Source organism: Acinonyx jubatus, chromosome A3, assembly GCF_027475565.1.
Source record: "Acinonyx jubatus isolate Ajub_Pintada_27869175 chromosome A3, VMU_Ajub_asm_v1.0, whole genome shotgun sequence".
Taxonomy (NCBI): Eukaryota; Metazoa; Chordata; class Mammalia; order Carnivora; family Felidae; genus Acinonyx; species Acinonyx jubatus.
In genome coordinates this window covers 90,213,759-90,235,380 of record NC_069388.1, presented here as the reverse complement: position 1 = coordinate 90,235,380, position 21,622 = coordinate 90,213,759, and the positions used below count along the sequence as shown (strand labels likewise).

The window sequence follows — 21,622 nt, the reverse complement described above, 5'->3', positions numbered from 1 at the left end:
TTTATGTCAAGAAAAAAATGCCAGCATCCCTTGTCGCTGAGTGCTGCTCTATAGAATTCTGCCGCCTTCATTTTCCACTTACTACCTCATTTTGTTTGAAAGAGGCTGCCTTTCCAGCTTCATCTGTGATCACCAAGAACACACAATCTCCCCTTTGTTCACTGAGTGACCTTTATATTTGACTAAGGGTGAAACGTGTCTTGAAACCTAAACCAATTTTGGCAAAGAGGTTTTTAAAAATACCGTAACTGAGACTGCCATGCACAGAAATAAATGCTGCTGGTTTCATTGTCATTCACCAAGTGTTTCTCTGTGCATTTTGTTTGGGCATTTCAAAGTACAATGCCAGTGTTCAGAAATGAATGCGACATCACAGACAGGAGCTTCCCTGGGGTACTGCGAACTGGTGACAGCCTGAGAGCCCTGGTGTTATTTTTATTTCTTGGAAGGGGAGTGGGTTGAGGGGGAGTCACACACTCCTGCCAAAACCAAGTGGCTTCAAGACTCAGGCAGCTGGACAGTCACCCAGGGAGGCAAAGCTAGGGAGAAGTTTGGCACAGATACCTGATGCAGGAGATAATGTGAAGCTTTATGCATATTCTGTTACCAGTCCAGACGCCTCAATATCCTCCGTTACCTAGAATATTGTCCTTTACATATACACTCTGCATAGATGGAGTGTATTTTGGAGCAGAACAAGCTCAAAGAGCAAAGAGAGGGCCTTCATAGGCAATAGACCCAGCGCTTCCCTGTCCTCCTCCTATACCCTGCACATTCATACGAAATAAAACCCAGGTGAAAACTAAAACAACTTTATAGAAGGTAAATGGTCAAAGGGAGACCTTTCTAGGTGTTTGGGCTGGAAAGGTGAAAGGCCAGGAACAAAGTCTAATTCACCCTCATTCCAGTCTCCCCTCAGGAAAATCTTGGATTTCACCCTTTCCCTAGACTTGACCAACAGATGGGTGTCTTCTTCTTAGGAGTCATAACAAAATATAGAACTGGAGACATTAAAAACTTGCATTGAGATATCATCTCAAAGAAAGAAATAAGATGACTGCATAAAAATACTCAAGTGTACAATAGATGAATGTTTGGAAATCATCCAGATATGAATTATTAAATTTCTTTCAATTTCTATTCTGTAAATGACACTCCTAAATGTGGTAATTTTCTACTGTAGCCCTAGGAAAGTAAGACAGTATGCTTCACATTTATCTATTCCAGAACCCTTGTATGACTTCTGGCTAAAGGGTGCTGAAGCCAAAGTGTGAGAACTGGTGTTTTAAGTCACTGTTATTTTGTTGTCTTCGCTGTCCTATACAACCAGACATAACCCTTCAGAAAAATTTGGTAGATATCTTTAAATAATTCCTCCATGTTTCTTTTAAGTTTATTCTTAACTGTTTTTAAATTTTACTATTGTACTTAAGGTATTTTACATTGATTATAATTTTTAACTAGTTATTATTAGTGTGAAAGTTATTACCTTTGTATATTTATTTTATAACAAACCGTGTAAATAAACTCTCTTAGAAATTCGAACAGTCTTACAATTTATTTTCATGTGTTTTCCAGGTAGACAAACATATCATTTGCACATAAAATAATTTGCTATCTTCTCAATATTTACACCATTTATGTCTTTCTTTGCCTTCTTGTTTTACTCAAAATGTCCAGAACAATAGAGATAATCATAATCATCTCTGCATAATTTTAGGTACTTCTTCCAGGGTGTCATTGTTAAGGATGATATTGAGTGATTATTTCAGATGTTCTTGGCACATCAATGCAATATTCTTTTCCTAGTGTACTAAGATTTTCCTTTCAAACAACAATAGTGTTGAATTTTATCCAGTGCCTGCTAGGAAGAGCCTGTGTGCATTTTTTTTCATAATGTTAATCCCTCTTTGCTTCCTGGACTAAACTCAGCTTGGTCATTGTTGATTACTACTTTGTGAATTTTATTTCTTTATATTCTGCCTATGACTCTTACATCTATAGCTGAGATTTATGTTAGACTCTTACATTTATAGCTGAGATCTTCTATTTTGTATTATTATCTTTAGGTCTTTAACTGATAGGTTATTTCCTAAAAGGAGTTAGGATTTTTTCCAACATCTTCGATGCTCTAAAACACTTTGTATTCATTTCCCTCTTTCAAGTTATTTTTTATCTTTATTAAATAATGCATGAATGTAATTAAAATACAAAGAAAATTAGTGAAAGTCTTCTAATGAAATAAAGCAGTCCTCTGAGCAACCATTTTGCTACATAACATTATTTGCTATGTAACATATGGTTACGTAAATAGTTTATGGTTGCATATGATGTGTAACTGACACAGAGTGGTCTATGATCATGCTTATTTTCTAATACAATTTCTCCTGGTATCAATTAACTGTTTTCTTCATTTGTGTAGTATTTTCTGTGTTTTTCACTAACTTTTTAAAATGCATCCATTGACCTACCAATTTTTCCCAATGCTTAAATCCAGACCTATGATGTATTTGTTCGTAGGCCTGGTGAACAGGTGTCATCCGTGGACTTCCTCCTTTACTCTTCTGCGATTACTGCGCAATTTCTTACCTTGTATTTTCTTCTTCTGTCTTGTTTTTCCCATCATTTTGCTAAAGAACTCAATAACTTCTTTTAAAAAATACATGAGAGATCTTTTCTTTAACTATGTCTTACCAATGGATTAGTAGGCTGTGCGTACAATCATCCACTAAAAATAATTTTCACTCAAATGTGAACATTTTGCTTAACAGTATTCTAAAGCATCCAGTTCTTTTTCTTGAAAATTCCAGTGTCATCTGACAACCATTTATTTATAGATGACTGTTTTTCTTTTCAGAGGAACCTAAGATTTTGCTCTTCACAACTGGTGTTCTAAAGTGTCACAATGACATGGCTCAGGATGTGCTTTTTTCATTCTCTGAACTGGACAGATGGGTCCTTACTATCTGCAGACTTGGATCCTTCACTTCAGGGAAGTTTCCCCACATTATTGCTTTGATACTTTCCTCTTCCGTTGTCTCAGTCTTCTCTTCTTAAACTGCCTTTTATTTGGATGTTGGACTTCATGCATTCATTCACAAATTTTGTTTCTCCCATCCCGTGGTCAATTTCTTTGTCTTTGTGTTCTAATTTTTATGAAAATCCCTGGCCTTATCTTTCAACCATTCAGATAAATTGATGGGGTTACTCTATTTGAAATTTCTAAAAGCGCCTACATTCTAATGGTCCCTTTCATATAACATCTGCCATATTTTATCATGTAATTTTTTTCTCCTATCTCTCTGCGCATATTAATGACTGTTTCATATTTTGAGAGGGCAGTGCATTTTTCTTCTGCTCCCGGATTTGCTTTTTATTTCTTCTAAGGCCATTTTCCTTATTTGAGCTTTCATTTGTTTGTTTATTTTGTACTCTGTCTTTAAGGTTAAAAGCACCCCTCAAATATCTGAGGAGGTATGTTACAATGAGGTAACATCCCAGATTTTTCACTGAGAAACTCTAAGGCCTTTTCTCTGGGACTGTTCAGTGTCTCCAAAGGATGATCCTCCACTCTCCAGTGTCGAGAGCAAAGAGCAGCTCTGACCCTGACTGTGTACGTCCTGGAAACTCTGGAGGGAAGAAGAGGGTGAGAGCAGAGGAAGGGGAGGTGGGAGAACTCAGCAACGCACACCTGTCCTGTGTTTAGTGCAGCATCCATCTTTAGCGCTTCACCATCCCCAGTGTGCCTGAGTCCAGAGCGCCGCTATTTCTATTTCTTCTTAGAACAAGATTTATTGTCTTGAGGAAGTAATCAGATAGTGAGTAGCTAGCTGCTGGCTGTTATGTGGGTATGAAATCACTGTAATTACTCCACGGACTTGCAACCAATCAGTGGGTATTCAGCACTACACTTTTTACTGTTTTGCAGGATGCAGAGTCTTTTCCTGAGTTCTGCTCCGAAAATCTCTTCCTTCTCCTTTTTTGTCGCGTCTTGAGATTTAAGCTTTCCTCCGCTCCAAGACAGTTTCCCCTCAGCAGCCATGCTCCATCTTCTAAATACAGGCTGACATTTCTCATACCTTCCGCTACTGTTCTTTCTGCCATTCCCTTTCTCCATTCCCTCTCCTCCTTTTTTATTTTCACTATTATCCCTATACATTATGGTGATGGAATTTGGAGAGGGAGAAGATACAAATGCATATGTTCAATTAAGTAGTTGAAATCTTCTGAGCGGTAGAAATAAGTAGCCTGAAATCTCCCAGAACCTGTTGATACTATGAGAGGGGCGGCTGGGTGGCTCAGTTGGTGGAGCCAACTTCCACTCAGGTCATGATTTCACAGTTTGTGAGTTCGAGCCCCACACTGGGTTCACTTCGATCCTCTGTCTCTCTCCCTCTGCCCCTCTTCTCCTCCCACCCTCTCTCTCTCAAAAATAAATAAACATTTAAATACTATGAGAAGTAACTTTTCTTTGAATGTTTGCTATAAATTGCCCATTATATCATTTAGGCTAATGCCTTTTATGTGGCTAGATACATTAACAATTCCTTCACTCTGTTTCATTTCTACATGTAGATTTTATGCTTTTGATTCAATTCTATTCATTAATATTTGCCTAGGAAATTTTCCGTCTCTTCAACCATTTTGAGTATTTACTATAAGCACTGTATATAGCCTTGTGTTACAGTTTTTGTAATTCCGCTATTTCTGTATATTATATTCCTGTTTTATATTCCTAGGGTACATTTATCCCCCATTTTTAATGAGCTCTGGCAGAGGTTTATATTTTTATTAGATGTTTTAAATAACTAGGTCTTAAATTAAATTCATGTAATATTTATTGTTTGTTTTATTCCATTTCCTAGCTATCTTTAGTTTAAATCAACTTATTTTCTTCACTTTTCCTGAAGTTATTATATTGCCATTTTTATAACTTCTTTAGTAAAAAGTCTGGTTTATTTATTTTCATTCTAATAATACAAGCATATAAGACTATATGTATTATTTGTGTCATACAGACTAAACAGTCTATAAAGTTTTGATTTTCTCTTTGAACTGAGAGTTATTTGTGAAATTTTCTGTTTATATTTTAAATTTCAAAAGTTTTAAAATTCTTTAGCTGACACTTCTTTAATTATTTGTGACCTTAAGTATTTGTAATTTTATTATTTTATGCTTAGGGAATGTGATTTTTACAATTTCTGACCTGGGAATCTTACTAAGACTCACTTTGTAACTCAAAAATGGGGTCTTTTTCTAAATATGACATAAGAACTCAGAAAATGTGTTCTCTCCTCATAGAGTCCACAGTTTGATGTATTCATTAAGTCAACTCTATCGGATTTTCCTGTCATTTTGCAGAAGCACATACATTAGTAGCTTCCTGACAAAAAAAAAAAAAAAAAAAAGCCTGAAAGGGAAATGTGTTGAGTATTTGAGTATATGAAAACGACCTTATTTTACCTGGTAGTTTGATGACTAGGTAGACAATTATATATTAAAAATGATTTGAAGGCATTGTTCCATTGTGTTCTAGCTTCCAACATTTTTTATATACTCTACATCCAGATTAATTTTTGTCTACTCTATTTGGCAATGACTCAGAAAGAAGTTTTAGTGTATCCCCAGTTACTGTATTTCTGTCAAATTATCCTTGCATGCACATTTTTTGCTTTCTCTGTTTCAGTGTGATCTTATCTGGGGAATAAAGTTTCATGATGCTTCATTTATTATGATTTTTACTCTGTATTATAAAATAATATTCACTATCCTGTTTAATACTTTTTCTGCAAAGTTTATCTTACATGTTTGAATGTTTTTACTTGCATTTACCAAACTTACTTTTGGCAAGCATTTATTATAAACAGTCTGTGTCATTTTGTTGTAAATATATTCTCTTCTGTGAGGAAGATATAGATAGATTTTGTTTTTTGAGCAAAGAGATGTTATTTTAATAGATGAGTTGTTCCTATTTTTACCTATTGTTACATTATATTTGGTCCCACTTCTGACATTTTAATACTTTTTTGCTCTTTTTTATCTTTCATTTATTTAATTTTACCTATATTTTCTCTAATAATTTAGCAAATTATGTCATATGCATCTTTAATTCTAATCTCAATTTGAAGACTATTTACTTTTAAGGCTTTATTTAAATAGTTCTTTAACATATATTCATTTACTTAATTTTTAATCAAGGGTGAAATGGTTCCATTGCTCTCTTAGGTGTGTTTTTCTTACTTGTATTCTTCTCCTTTAAAAATATTAGACAATAATTTTCTTTAGCCATGGCCATCATCCCACAGTTCATTCACACTCTCTGGCCATGTTCAATCACTGAGTAGTTGCTAACAGTTGCTGAAATAAAGATACAGAATAGGGGCTATTTTTTAATGAAAGAAAAAATATTTCTGCCTATTTAAAAGTTGTTAATGAGTGCCTGATTCATTATGGGTATTTTTTAACTGGAATATTACCAATAACATTTACCCAGCAACATTTCCTGTCCTTTTCCATTGAAAACTATTAATTGTATAGGACATAATTTGTACAATGTAAGACCATCACACAAAGCAAAAAGAATATAGGGATATACACTAACATCTTAACAGCTGATAATTCTGATAAGGATGCTCTGAGATGTTTTTATTTTTTAAAATTTTAGGTATTATACAATTTTTACACGGTATGTATCACTTGTATTATAAGAAATTTGCACCTACCACATTATAACAATTACGTTCAGTACACATAAATTCAAATAACACTATAATCTTACTATAGGGAAAACATAGAATTTCTTTATTTAGTCTAAATTCAACCTAGCAATTTCTTTATTTTTCCCACCCAAATTCTAACCTCTTGCTGGTAAATGAGAAAAAAAATAAAGAAAACATTGCATTAGGGGCACCTGGGTGGCTCAGTTGGTTAAGCGTCCAGCTTCAGCCCAGGTCATGATCTTGTGGTTCATGGGCTCGAGACCCACATTGGGCTCTGTGCTGACAGCTCAGAGCCTGGAGCCTGATTAGTGGATTCTGTCTCCCTCTCTCTCTGCCCCTCCCCTGCTCATTCTCTCTCTCTCTCTCTCTCTCTCTCTCTCTCTCTCTGTCTCAAAAATAAATAAAACATTTTAAAAATTTTGAAAAAGAAAAAGAAAACATTTAATTGATTTCTGTTTCTGGCTATAATGGATTTCCTTAAGGCAAACTTATGTTCCCTTGAGAAAAGCTAGATAAAATTCTAAAAAGTAAATAAAATAAGTAAACAAATCTGTTTCAAGTTATAAAAAGAACTATTGAGACAATCAGGCCATAAAAAGTCAAAATCACACACAAAAAAAGGAGACTTTAGAGATGGTGAGACATTGTATGACTCTCCTCACCATTTAGGTTTTTTGGATGTTTAACAGAAAATAATAATAATAATATAATCATAATAATCATAAAGCAGAAGAGAACCCAAAAATAAATCTGTGGCTACAAGGCATAGAATCTTTCAGAACTTTTGTCAATTCCACAGAACTAAAGAGCAAAATTAGAGTCATAGCTGACAAGACTAGCCACAACTTCAGAGGCCAAGAGCTTCATGAAAAAGTAATCTCCGAGCAGGCAACCTGACACTTGGTGGCTTTCTCTTCCAACACTGGCAGATTCTTAAAATGAATAGGGAAAGAGGCTAAGAAGAAAGCTGTTGAAGAGCAGAGAAAAAGTTTTCAGAAGTCACATTCCAGATCTGAGGACATACAAAATTTGGAGTTCAGAACCCACTGAGGAGGAGGAGTTAAATGAAATTTCTGGACAACTAGAGAATAAGAACAGAAGCAAACTGGCAATAAATGGACACTTGCAAGAAACGCAACTCAGCCTTGAGTCAGCTCAATGCCTGAGTAGATTGATATGATGTGTCCCTTGTCTATCTGCCTATGAGAGGGAAGGGTGACTACGCTGGAGGAAGTTAATATCATCTGGAACATCTACACAATGTATGACATTCAACCAAAAACTACAAGAACAGAAAGAAAGAAATGGACAATAGAATCAGATTCATAGATGACTCAATTATCGGCATAACAGATAAGTATTTAAAAGTACCTGGGATTAATATGTTCAATAATGGAGAAAAGTTGACAAGACTAAGTATTTATATTGAAAATTAAACAAAAATTCTATAAGAAAAAATAAAACTAAAAATTTAATAGATGGGTATCACAGCAGATGATATCCACCAGAGAAAAAGATGAAAGGAAATATGAATGAGAAAATAGCCACTTAATAGCATATATATCTTACATATGTAATTACACATATGTAAGATATATATGTGTATATATATTTATAAGATATATATAAATTATATATGTATAAAATATATATAAATTATATACGTAAAATTATGCATTAAGATATATATATATATATATATATCTTGTGTATATATACAAAATCTCCAAGCTAAAGTACAAAAAAATACAGAAAAAAAGACATATGGAACATAGTGAAAAGGTCTAACATGTAAAATTGAAGTCTCAGAAAAGAGAATAGACAAAATGAGCAAAAAGCAACATGGGAGGATATAATGATTTAGAATTGTCCAAACTTGATGGAAAATACTAACCACAGTGTATAATTACATTGTAATTTTCAACTGCTCTATCAAAACCCTATGTTCATTTCCAGGGATGTCTGCAGCCATCCTACTGATTCTTGGTCAAACTGGAATAGAATGGGATAAGATGGATGGAATGGAAGGGATGGATGGGATGGGATGGGATGGGATGAGGTGGAATTAGATGAGATGGGATTGGATGAGAGGAGATAGGATTGAATGGGATGGTATGGATGGGATCAATGGGATGAGATAAGATGGGTGAGATGAGATAGAATAGAATAGAATAGAATAGAATAGAATAGAACAGAACTGAATAGAGATTAACATAATTTTGTACTAATGGCGTTATCAAAAATATAATGAGAATGAAGTCTGTGACAGCTTGCCAATATCTCATATAGAAAATGGGGTGCCTGGGTGACTCAGTTGTTTAAGTATCCAACATTGGCTCAGATCATGATCTCACAGTTCATGGGTTCAAGCCCTGTGCCAGGCTCTGTGCAGACAGTTCGGAGCCTGGAGCCTGCTTTGGATTCTGTGTCTCCCTCTCTTTCTGTCCCTCTCCCTCTCATGCTCTGTCTCTATCAAAAATAAATAAAAATATTTAAAAACAAGAAGAAAGAAAATGTACAGATGGGTGGTTTGCACCTGGCTTCTGTTATACTGTCTCAGTTTCTGCTATTGAACATGTTCACATAGCCTACTTTCAGCTATGTAACCAGAGGAGTGAGTATAAAAGATTCCTACTTGAATGAAACTGTGGCTTCTCTGAGATCATAATATTTTAGTGGTTTGTGAGCTAGAGATGAAGTACAACCTTGAGACCTAGAGAGGATTCTAGAATCTGTGTGTGTATATGGGTATTCTGGACATCTCTAATATAAATTTATGTCTTCTTGTACCTGCTGCTTTGTATCCTTCACTGGAAATTTTTCATGAATATGTACGTATATACACATGTGTGTGTGTTTGTGTGTTTTTTATGAGTCCTTTATGTTGTTGAAAACTAAAAACAAAGAACAGACAAAAGAGGGTTTCCATTATCCAGGAAGCAGAGAGATGAATATCTGATAACTTTCAAATCTGTGCCACACTGTATTTTCCAAACTGTTATCTAATGAGCTTTGAGCATTTGTACATTTTAATTAAAAAAAATAAATGAGTAATAGTATATCTCTTCTTACTTGTCTTCTCTGGAAAAAAGAAGATTTAAATCCACACCTTCCCCCCACCTTCTCTCTCTCTCCCCTCCCCACTCTTCCCTGCAACCCCCAATACATACATTTTTTTCTTAATTAATATAATCTGAAATTCAGTCCTATTTTGTATGTTTGAAAATGTTCAACACTCCAGATTTTACCCTTCCCATTTCACTTCTCCAAGATGTTGTCTAAACATAAGAGGGAAGTTAAGAAGTTCTCATGGCAGAGGGAAGAATGGTGGAAAAAAGAACGCTCAGATGTACTAAGCGTCCTGTATCCTACCTAATCTCTGCTAGCAAGCTCATGGACTGACTCTTTCTAGAAGTGTCCACAGAAAGACAACTGGACTCATTCAGTAATTAGGGTTTGAAGTCTGTGACTGAACATTTGCCTTCAAGTCTCAAAGTTCCTGTACATGGTCTCTTCATCTTAATGCCATGTTCTGATGAGTCACCAGGACTCTCAGCCACCTCCCACCAAAGATGAGGTATTACTGCCCATCATTGTGATGGAAATGTCTGTGAGCCCAGCTTCTCATGGAGGTTTACAGCCTCTGCCTATGCCCACTAGAAATGTTCTCACAACTTTTCTAAAGTTTTAAGTTCCTCTTTCCAGGAAACTAAAAATTGACCTTAATTCTACAGCTGCCTTTCTCCCTCCAATTTCCCTCTCTTTGAAGGCAGAATGAGTAAGCCTTAGGCTTTCTACTTTCTCCATAATGTATTTGCCACATTCCTGGCTCTAGTCTCATGGACAGCCTCAATGGGAACAAGAGACACAGAAAAGAGGTTGGTTACCATCATAGGACACAAATTGGTCTACTAGAAGTCTATTAGAAGTCCTACTTACTGAAAAACAGAAGAGAATTACAACACTGTATATATAAAAGCTCAAGATTGAGAAATACATATGCCCAGAGGTAGAAGGAGAATGTTCTCTCTTTCATACCTGGCCCATCAAGATATTTTTTCCCTTATGAGAAGTTCTACAACAGTTTTTCCATATCAGTTATTTTCCTACTTCTGTAGTTTAATTTCTAAGTTTTAATGTTGTAGAAAGCAGGTGCTCAACATTTAATGACTACATAAATAAATAAGAGATTGCTTCTCATTAGTAGGATCTGGAAACACCTCAGTGCTATATTCATATAAGAAAACAAAAATATGTGGTTCAATGAATTGAAAGAGGCAACAGTATTTTTAATTCCTTTTAAAATATTTTTTGTAGATCAGAAGTAGAAAACTGATGACCAATACGCCACATTTTACCTACAAGCATGTTTTGTTGCCGTACAATATTTTTTTAAATAATTTAAGTTCCTTTACTTAGAGCATGAACTGTACAAGTTGACATGCTTTCCATTACTCTCTAATCTCTTACAGCTTGCACATGTTATTAACTTATGTTGATGATGTTTGAGTTTGTGGCCCTGAGAGTTTATTTAAGAACAGAATTTGACATATGGGGGTATGCTTAAACTTTTTAATTGATACGGTCAACAATTACTTTTATAAGTATCATGTTGCAAGTACCATATTTGACTGTTAAAACACACTGATTGACAGTTTGAAGACACCTGCTAAATTAAAAAATCTATATCTTGCTATGTATTTTGTGGTATTGTAACATAATGATTATGTTTAAAACCAATCTGATCATTGAAAACATTTATTACATGAGAGGGTGCCACTTCTACTTTGGATATACAAAGCAATAATCATCCAACACTCCTACCCTCATGGTGAGAAAAATCCAGATAGTCTACAAAGTCATAACACTTCTTGAGGTCATTAGAAAGCTGAAGTTGTAAGGCAACCAAATAAACTAACTTCCAAAGGGTCTTTCCAAGGACCAATACAATAAAAGAAGCATTTCACTTTTGGCAGAAGATGGGGAAAAGAGGTGACCGCCAAAACTAGGATAGTAAAAAGCTCAATTTTTTAAATGTACAAAAGATATGAAAAGACATGTCACCAAAGAAAATTTTCCACCTCAGTAGTCATTAGAGGCATGCAAATTAAAGCCTCAATGAAATAGCACTACAAATCTACAGGAAGGGCTAAAAATTTTTTTTTACATTTATTTATTTTTGAGACAGAGAGAGACAGAGCATGAACAGGGGAGGGTCAGAGAGAGGGAGACACAGAATCTGAAACAGGCTCCAGGCTCTGAGCTGTCAGCACAGAGCCCGACGCGGGACTCGAACTCACGGACCGCGAGATCATGACCTGAGCCGAAGTTGGCCGCTTAACCGACTGAGCCATCCAGGCACCCAAAATTTTTTAAATTTATAATACTAAGGAATGGTGAATATATGAAGTAATTAGAATTCTATACTGCTAAGTCCTACTCAAGAAGAATGAAAATACATTTTCACACAAATACGTACACACCACTATCTATAGAATCCTTATTCACAATCGCCCAAAGCCAGATATAACCCAAATGTCCATCAACTGGCAAATGAATAAATGTAGTACAACAGCTACAACAACAAAAAGCATGATATATCATCAACATGGATGAATCTTAAACTCATTATGCTAAATGAAAGAAGACAGCCACAAAGACTACATAAACTACATCTTCTTCATATGACATTCTAGGAAAGACAAGCTACAAGGACAGAAATAAAATCAGTGGTTGGCAGAGCCTGGGAGTGTAGGGAGGGATTAACTATTCAGGGACATGAGTGAACTTTTTAAGATGATTGACATTTCTATTTCTTGATGATGGTGGTGGTTACGTGATATTCATCGCCAACATTCATATAACTCTACATTTTTTAAAGGATAAATTTTGCTATATGTAAACTATACTTCAATAAATATAATATCAAAATTATATAAGAAAATGGAATGTTTTGAATATTATCTGGGTAATTTTAAGTTTAACCAAACAGTTATTATCTTCTTCAGCCATCCAAACAGGAAACAACCGACTTATCACACTCAATAAATATTAGTAAGTAAATAAGTCACTACCAGTATAAGCTAATGAAGAGTGTTGTCATTTTAACCCCTTGGAATTGTTAAAAATAAGAAAACCACATCATGTATCTAGAATGATCCTGATCAGGGATAAGAAGGTGCGAGTGCATGAGATCAGAGAATGCATCTCCCTTGAAAGAAAAGAACACACTGGGGAATTCCTCATGGAGGTTATCCGAAGAACCCCCACAAATATGCCCCACAAAACTAAAGAATCGAGGACATGAATTTAAGTGAAATAAGTCAGACAGAGAAAGACAAATGTTGTATGATATCTTATTTGGAAACTAAAAAAAAAACAAACTCATAGAAACAGAGAACAGATTGGTGGTTGTCAGAGGTGAGGGGTGAAGAGTGTGGGAAATGAGTGAAGGTGGTCAAAAGGTACAGACTTTCAGTTATAATACAAATGAGTTCTGAGGATATAATGTACAGCATGATCCTATAGCTAACCATACCATATTGTATAATTGAAAGTTGCTAAGACAGTAAATTTTAAAAGTTTTCATCACAAGAAAAAAAAATTGTAACCACGTGAAGTGACAGATGTTAAGTAAACAGTGTAGTACTCATTTTTCAATATATACATATATATTAAGTCATTATGTTGTACACGTAAAACTGATGCAATATTATATAGAAATTATACCTCAATAAAACTAGGGGGTGGAGGGAAGAAGCAAACAAACCTAAGAGCCTGCATTTGGACACTGAGCATGACAGGCCACCACATTTCCAGATAATAACACTTGTCATATGAAAACTTGCCTCCCCAATTATTAAAACACAAAACAATAGGGAGGAGACAAGCATATATAGTGAAGTTGGAAAGGAACACCTGAGAATTATAAACTTCTACTTCAGGGTGGGAGACATGTCCCATTGCAGTGAAAGGAAAGGGGACCAGAGAGGAATACATAGACAGAGTGCTTTCATTATATAGATCCAGAGACTTTGCTGCAATTGCAAAATCCTAAACTCATTTGGAGGAAGAAAAAAAAAATCCGGACCTGACTTCACATGAGAATTTAAAGCCTGAAGTTATCCCACTTAGGCTAAATAGGCAAACATTTAGGTTGTGGAAATATTAATGTATTTAACCAGGGGTACATCCCAGACCTCACTGGAAGTGTTATATTATATGTGGTATTTAGACAGTATAAGCCTTTCCATAATTTGAAATAATCCAAACTTTAAAACATATGTTACCCCAAAGGTTTCAAATAAGGGCTTGTGGGTCTAGAGTGGTAATGCTGTATTTCTTAAGCTGGATAGTTGTACATAGGTGTTGAAATTTTCTTCATGCCTTTTTTCTGAAATATTTTGTAATAAATGGCTACAAGATTAAAATATTTATCAATTTACCTAGAGTTCCCTGGCGCCCTACCCTTACCTTAGAGAAGCTAGAAGCAGGAACAATTGGTAATTAAGGATAAAACTGACCAAACCTCCCTTCCTGCATGCCCCAAGTCCTCTACATCACAGGTCAGGCCTGGCTGAGAAGAGAGAATTTGAACTGGATGTGAACTGGACTTTTTCATGCCCATAAATAACAGTGATTGAAAAGCTAAGACTTCTACCAGTTTCTGTCTGGGGGGGTAAAGAAGGAAAATTTAGCAGAGAATGCCTAAAAGACAGTGATGGGAGAAAAATAAAACTGATTCCTGATTATTCTTCCATTGACTTTAGCCTATTCAGTAAAATGATAATATGCTCAGAGTCCAAACAAATGCATGTTTTGTTAATCTTGTAAAGGGTCTCAGTGTTATGGCTGATTTCATTATTGAGTTATGATCATTAGCTGCAATCATCATAAATTTATGGACTTTGAGAGACTGATTTCTGTAGATAATGTTGTGATCGTGGCTTTTTTTTCTTTGCAGCCAAGTGAATGTAATGGATTTGCTTCATTAACTCTCTAAATTCCCTCCTCCTGTACCTTTGCTAATTGATTAAGAAAATATTTCTGATACAGTGTAGCATTTTTCTAGAAAATAATATTCTTTCATTCATTCTTATCTGTATTAATTTGGCTTGAAGCGCCATCAACACAAGCTGGACAGCTGTGGAGCAAGGCAATGGTCCCCCAACCTGGCTACATATGAGAATCACTGGACATGTTTTAATAAAACACACAAAAAAACAAAAAACTTGACATTCTGATTCACCAGGTCTGGAATGGGGCCTAAGGATCTGTATTTTTGAAAATCTCTGCAGATGTTTCTACGATGCAGCCAGATTTAACAACCACTACACAAGAGTACTTGTGTTTTTTAACAATGACCTTGAGGTATCAGGACAAGAAAAAAATTTTTTTTATTTACTGTGCTGATTCATTCTTGTTCGCTCAGCTAAGACTTTCAGCACAGGCTTTCTATGTATGTTGTCACTTTGCTTGATGAAATTCTTGAGATATAAGACGATCAATAAAAATTAAATGAACTCTTCCTCTGGTTTTTTTTCTTCCTCATTATTATTGGCAACGTATGTGGTAGAACTAACCAGGGTGCAGGCAACATTAAGCTAATATATAACACTTTGTGTTCAAAAAAAGCAGTCTGTCCAGGCCTCTTAAAACACATTATGAAATAAAGCATACACATTTTGCTGGTAGAAAGTAAAAAATGACAACTTGTGCAAAAATTAAACACTATATAAGAAAATGGTAGGCTGTGCCCCAGCTCCCTCTTCCTTCTAAAAATAAAAGCCACTCACAATTCTGTGACTTTCACCTGCCATTCCTCTGTATGGAAATTTCTTCCTCACTTTTTGTCCAAAAAAATTACACCTTATTCTTTAAAAACCCTTAGAAGGGAACATAAATGTAGATCTTTAAGACCTGGGATTAGGCAGTAGTTTCTTAGTTATGACACCTCTAAAGCACAAGCAACCAAGGGAAAAAAAATACAGAAATTGGACTTCATCAAAATTAAGATCTTTGTGCTTCAAAGGACACTATCAAGAAAAGGAAAAGACGACCCACAGAATGAGAGACATATTTGCAAATCACATATCCAATAAGGGTCTAGTAGTCAGAATATGCAAAGAATTATTACAACTCAGCAATTTAAAGACAAATAACCTAATTTAAAAATTGGCAACTGATCTGAATAGATATTTCTCCAAAAAGATACAAAAATGGCCAATAAACACATGAAAAGATGCTCAACATCCTAGTACTGATGGAAAATGAAAATCAAAACCACATTGTGACACCACTTCATATCCACTAAGATGCTTGTAATCAAAAAGATGGATAATCACAAGAGTTGGTAAGAATGTAGAGAAATCAGAATCCTCAGACACCACTCATAGGAATGTACCATGGTGCAGCCACATCGGAAAACTATTTAGCAGTTCCTCAAAAAAGTTGTACATAAAGTTAGCATATGACCCAAGAACTCCACTCGTATGTACAGATGTACACTCAAGAGAATTGAAAACAAATGTGCACCCAAACTTGCACATGACTGTTCATAGCAACATTATTCACAACTGCAAACAGTGTAAACAACCCAAATGTCCATCAGCAGATGAATGGATTTTTCAAAATGTATAAACAAATGTGTAGTCATACAATGGAATTTTTTTAATTTTCTTTTATGTAATGTGTATTTATTTTTGAGTGAGAGAGAGAGAAAGAGCGAGCAGGGGAGGGGCCGAGAGAGAGGGAGACACAGAACCGAAAGCAAACTCCAGGCTCTGAGCTGTCAACACAGAGCCCTAGGCGGTGCTACAACTCTGGAACCAGGAGCTCCTGACCTGAGCGGAAGTCAGGGAAGTCAGACGCCTAACCAACTGAGCCACCCACGCACCCCTTGACATACACTGGAATATTATGCTGCCATAAAAAGTCACGAAAACACCCTATATCATGGATGAGCCGAAAACTTATGCTATGTGAAAGAAGCCGGAAACAAAAGGACATATACTAAGATGCCATCACAGGAGCTTGGGGGGTGAAATCTGAAACCAGCCCTAGAACACTGACGGAGCGCACAGGGTGGGAGGGTGTTAATAAAGCAAAGGAACTTACTTTTGAGGCTTGTGTTAAGTAGCAGCAAGACGAGTAGATCTGTGCACTTGTCCTGGGGAATCTTTACAGTTTATCGAGAGGCCTTAACAGTATGAAACCTGCATACCCTCGACATGGTCGCAACAACACGTTAGTATCTCAGGACTGTATCCTTGTATCTTCTGTGCGGAAGGCAAGTAGAATGCACGGTCCAAGGACCAAGGAGGCAACGAGAAGCCCGCCGTTGCCGGGTGCTGCTCACTAGTCAGCGGACAGTCCAGAAGTCCGTCTCAACAACACTTCACTCTCTCAAGGAGAATGGGCTCCGTCAGGTGTGGGAAGACTAGGCTGAATGCACATTCCAGGGACAGGGGAGGAATTAGGAGCCTGTGATTGCCCGGGTCCAGCTGCAGGGTCAGCCAGAGGTCACGTCCTCTCAGCGACCTCCTCCAAAAGCCACGCATGTGAAACGTGCAAGATAGATAAATCCGCAAAGACAGAAGGTAGACTAGTGGTTGGGGGTCGGGGGACACAGAGCGTGACCTGAATGCATATGCTAATGAGTTCCTTTTTTAAGGTGAAGAAATGCTCTGGAATTAGCAGTGGTGATTGCACAACAATTTGAATCTACTAAAAAATATTGAATCATGCACTTTAAGAAGAGTGGGTTTTATGGTATATTAACTATATCTCAGTTTTTAGAAATAAAATAAAAATTAATTGAGTGTCCACAGTACTTTTCAGGCATGGTTACAAGCACATCCTGTAATCCACCTTATTACCCCTTATATTTTGGGCAAATGTTGAATTGTCATTTGCATATGATTTTTTTTTCTAACCTTATAAGACAACACTTCTGCAGGTAGTTGGGGAGAGGGTGGAATTTCCTTCACGGAGTGACAGTTTGTCTGGGAAGTGGGAGAGAAAGCATGGGAGAGAAAACCAGAATCTGGGAAGCACACTTAGGACGGGAGATGGGATTTCTGTTTCTCCAGGTGTCTTGCTGTTGCTGTCTAGGTCTGGCACTTCGTGAAGTTCGGCAAATTGGGAGGCACACCTGGGAGGCGTGCACGAGAGAGCTGCTGCTAACCCACTGAAGAGGGCTGGGAGGCAGGTGGAGTGGCACCTGGGAGTGAGACAGGACAGCAGAAAGACTCAGGAGCCAGGTACACCAGACAGCCAGAATTTTGTATTGCGTGCTACTGTCTGTGTTGAACTCTTGTTTCATCTTCCCCCAACCTTCAGGAAAGACTGCATTGACACTAAACCTAGAACTTCTCAGCTGTTCAAAAAGGAATTAAGGGAATTATATATGCCCACACCTTTCAGAATGGGGAAAGGGAAATCAGCATCCTCCTGAAATCAACATCATAGAAAAAAATTTCCCAAGACAGATCAGGATCAGCTGTAGAGTTTGCCCTCTCCCAGGGGGAGCATCTCCCATCGTTACACAACTGCAGATTCAGGCTGTTGTTTTACTAAAGTTGCCAGTGCTTTTCCCTACAGTATCCATGAAAAGAAAGAAACCTCAGAGTTTCAAGATAAATGCTAATCTCAGAAAGTGAAAATTTCCCTTGAGCAAACATCCTCTGGCCCTCTTGAGTTCACTCTTCCCATCCCATATATTTTGTTTTAAATGTTTGTTTATTTTTGAGAGAGAGAGAGACATAGTTGGAGCGGGGAGGGGCAGAGAGAGAGAGAGAGAGGGAGACACAGAATATGAAGCAGACAGGCTCCAGGCTCCAAGCTGTCAGCACGGAGCCCCATGCAGTGCTCAAACTCACGAACCATGAGATCATGACCTGAGCCGAAGTTGGAGGCCTAATTGACTGAGCCAACCAGGTGCCCCATATTTTTTAATAGCATATCTAGGTCCTGGTCATGTTGGTATTATTATTATTACTGAAATCAAGCTTAAGTTATATGCATGTCTCCCCACCCCCAACACGATGTAGCATACAGTCCTGTTTCACTTTCTTCATAAGGATGGATGAAGATCCAACCTTCCCATTGATTTATTTACCACTACCCCTCTCTAGAATGCAAGCTGACAGAGACTGAGATGGGACCTTGTCTTTCTTCTTCATTCTGTATCTTCTATACCTAGCACATAGTAGGTACTTAATAAATAGTTATGGAATGAATGAATGAATGAATGTCTCTTTGCCTTATATTTTTAGGGTAACACTGACCTAAAGGATATGTGCAGTCCTACAGATCACTAAGATCTGATCTTTGTGTTGTGCAAATCACTTGTTTTAATGTTTATTTAGTTATTTTGAGAGAGAGAGAGAGAGAGCATGAGCAGAGGCAGGGCAGACAGAGAGGGAGAAAAAGAATCCCAAGTAGGCTCTGCGTTGTCAGTGCAGAGCCTGATGGGGGGCTCGATGTCATGACCGAAAGATCATGACCTGAGCTGCTATCAAGAGTCAGACACTCAACTGACTGAGCCGCCCAGGCGCCCCTGTGCAAGTCACTTTTGTACCACTTTGTTGCTGGTAGAGGTTATATAATGTAAACTATTGTTGTCTACTGTTCTGTCATTACTACTGTTGGTAAGGATCAGTTTGAATGGATCTACAACACTCTCTCTCATTCTCTTGTTACCAGTGGCAAACATCCAAGGATGCATACTCATAGAAGTGTCACCTCCTCCAAGAAGCCTCCTATGACTCCCTTGAGGCACATAGACATAAACTTTTTCTGTCTTCAGTGTCCTTTCTATAAGATCGTATTTTGGCAGTATCTAGTATTGTCATTAGTTGTTTCCTCTCCCTTTTTGCCACACACTGTGTCTTTTTTTTTCTACTTTCCTAATATCTGGCACATGGCAAGAAATCAATAAATACTAGTGAAATAACAGACTGAATTATTGAACTGGGAATATTATTTTTATAAACATATTAAATTGTTTTCTTTGGCTTTTCCTGGCCTGTAACATTCCCCTTGTTATTCCAGAGGCCCCAGGAGGATGAGGATTATCACAGCAGGAATTTGAAGGAAATAAAAAGTAGCTTTCAGGTTTTGACATATAGAATAGGATTATTTTTAAACTCAGGATATTCTGTAAGGGAAAGCATCTGCTATAATGAAAGGGTGTTAGCCCAGCCTTCCAGGCCAGGAGACATGGAAAGGAGAAAGGGAAACAGCAGGGAAATGTGATTAACTACAAACCCTCATGGGGTTCATGATAAGAGCGCTCAAATAAGCATGGGGAAATCGGGCCCAGCAGCCCACTGGCTATAGATGGGAGTAGCTTCAAGCCCCCAGGAGAAGCACCGTATGCTGTTTGTTGCTTCATCCCATGACGTGGATGGAGGGATGGAGCCTATATAGATGGCCCAAGACAATGCTGTGGTTCCCCATGACTTTGGAGCAGCCTGCAGTGGATCCAGAGGTTCCCAGGAACCCCAGTGCAGAGCCACAAAGGTGCTGAGAGGGCAGTGGGATTTGGGCAAAGATGTTTCTGTGACAACAGGCAAATGTCTGAGAACCATAGCTCTAGTAGCTGGTATCCAAGTAGTGTCCACAAAGGCTAGTTGGTAACAGTGGAACCCAGGAGACTTCAAAAGAGGAACAAAAACAGACCTGCCTCCACTCTAGAGATGACAGTCTAAGGGCTCCTGCACACAACTCCGGGGCTCCCTGCCCCAGCCACCTAAGCCTAGGGAAAGCCCTCCTCCACTCCCACTAAAATCCAGGGGCTTTGCTGTGAGAAGCAGGGAGAGGAGGAAGAAATCTGACAGGTTGAATATTTACCTGAAAGAGATTGGAGTTATTTAAAGAGACCAAGCAGAGGGACTGAAATAATAACAATTCGGCAAATTTAAGTTTTTTCTACTTTATACAACAGTCATGTCTCTTAGAGTAGAATTTCTTCAGCACTGAAGATAAAGCATTTTTTCTTAAATCATGAGAGTGGCAGTTTGCAACTCACCCTGTGAGTAAAGGGACCAGGAACCAGGGAACCTGAGTGCCATGACTGCTCAAGCAGAGCAAGCTGCATAAACCCTGGTCAAGGGAGTATTTAGGGCCTTTGGGAATTTAGTGTCTATTTGTTACCTATAAAATGTAGGAAGGAGGATAAGGGAATCTTGAATAAACCAACCAGTTCTGACATCCTAAGATTCTTATAAACACAGGAGTTAGTGAAATACCATCCATCTCATGAAGACCATTTGTGGGAAAGGGGGGGGGGGGCTTATTCACAAAGCAGGAGAATAACACTCTTTGATTCTCAAATGGGCTAAACCTCAAACCTCAACTTTGTTATTATGCTACCTAATGGAATTAATTATATGGTTACCTAAATTAAGAGGTTTATTTACCATTCTTCATCCAGTAAAGAAGTATTGTTGACCATTTGGTCTCAACAATAGCCTCTGGAGAAGCAAAATAAGATAAACACAGAGAGGGACACAAACCATAAGAGACTCTTAAATACAGAGAACAAACTGAGAGTTGGCTTGCAGAGTGTTGGGTGCGGGGATGGGCTAAGCAGGATATGGACATTAAGGAGGGCACTTGTTGAGGAGAGCACTGGGTGTTATACCTAAGTGATGAATCAACTCCATTCCTGAAATCATTATTACACTGTATGTTAACTAACTTGGATTTAAATTAAAAAAAAATAGCCTTTAGTCCAACCACCATGGGAAGTAGAGCAAATCCTAAGATGTGTTCTGGGTAGAACATGAAGTTCTGTTTAAATGATATGGTGATCACCTGTATGCTACACAAATGACATGAGTAAATTGTTTTAATGTATCTCCTAGAAAGATACTTCCTATATAATGAAGAGCACTTTG

General features: G+C 37.3%; 1 long non-coding RNA gene across 1 annotated transcript in view; it reads right to left on the bottom strand.

Annotated features, from left to right (window-relative positions):
- LOC128311236 (uncharacterized) overlaps positions 1-17,268 on the bottom strand; it is a 445,841-nt gene extending 428,573 nt beyond the window's left edge. Inside the window, exon 1 of the long non-coding RNA XR_008289424.1 lies at positions 16,836-17,268. This is a non-coding gene — a long non-coding RNA (uncharacterized LOC128311236). The remainder of the gene's footprint in view (positions 1-16,835) is intronic.
- Positions 17,269-21,622: the final 4,354 nt, after the last annotated feature.